We start from the raw sequence: 1263 nt of genomic DNA, 5'->3' as shown, positions 1-1263 counted from the left end.
AGGCTTTCGAGCCTATACAGCTTGGAGTAAGACAACATGCATGAAGAGGATGATGTGGACAAAATACTCATTTGCCTAATAATTCTGCACTCCCTGTAAAGTAAACGTAGGCAGACAGACACATATATCCTCCAGTATGTGGTTATGGTTGTTTTGGGAGTGTCTACTTTTCTCTGTAGTTTAGAACTTATATTTTAGTTTTACTTGAAGTATTTTTTTTGTCTGTGAGCTGTTTTTACTGCAGCAAAAAGGTAAAACAGCAGTTGGAGATTAATGGACGACCAAAATTACTGTGACCGTGTGAAATAAAGATGAAATCTTATTGCCTTTGGTTGCTGGAAGATGGGGAGAGGACCAGGTGGGCAGCTACTCACAGGCAGGTAACATCTTCAGAGCAACTTTGGTCAATCAAGATGGCAATAAAATGACGGTTGGCTATCACTCATATTAGCATGGGACTGAGCTGGCAGTTACAGTAATACAGCAATTAACTTTGATAAACTGGCAAAAACCTCAAATGTGCCACTGTCACATACACAGAAATCCACAGTAACTATTTACATTAAACATCCAGCAAGAACCTCATAGATTTGAAATTCAGAAATCCTCCACAAATAGTGACGTACTTTCTCTGCAAGATAGTGATTTATGTGCAAAAATCACCAAAATGTGAGCAGCTGCTGAGCATTTGAGCCATTATTTGAGAAATTTTGCTAATCTGTCTGAGATAGCACGTTTTGCTAGTCACCAAGCGGTTGCTTCCTTTTACTCTAATATGAGTGAAGCATTCAGACACAATATTAAAACCACTGAGAGCGAATGATACAGATCAACTTGTTGAAATGCTCTGCTTGGAAACATTGTTTCCTAGCAATCCTGTGGACACATATCACACACCTAGAAAGAACAAACAAACCTTCCTCTATGGAAACAGCACTCCCTGAAATCCCCCCCTGCAGGATAATGCACCACAAAACCTACTCAGAGTTGGCTTGTACCAAAGAGACTATGGCATCCAAATGCATGCAGAGGTCTTGTGTTAATCCTGTAGTGACTCACAGTTCTTTTGATAGCATGAGGTGGACCTACACAAGATTATACCAAAGATTCAGAGACTTTATCTAGAGCACCATTTTATGTGAGCACTGCAGAGACAAGAGGAAGTGCATGCAAAGATGCCTGGCTGGGTAGTGAGCTGTGTTATGGTAAGGTGGCACATGCTTTAAAATGCCTCATTGACAGGATTTCTTTTTTTTTTTTTTT

This window comes from Haplochromis burtoni, unplaced genomic scaffold (genome assembly GCF_018398535.1).
Source record: "Haplochromis burtoni strain Fernald_Lab_line unplaced genomic scaffold, NCSU_Asbu1 Contig_271, whole genome shotgun sequence".
Lineage (NCBI taxonomy): Eukaryota > Metazoa > Chordata > Actinopteri > Cichliformes > Cichlidae > Haplochromis > Haplochromis burtoni.
Note: the sequence above shows the minus strand (reverse complement) of the source record.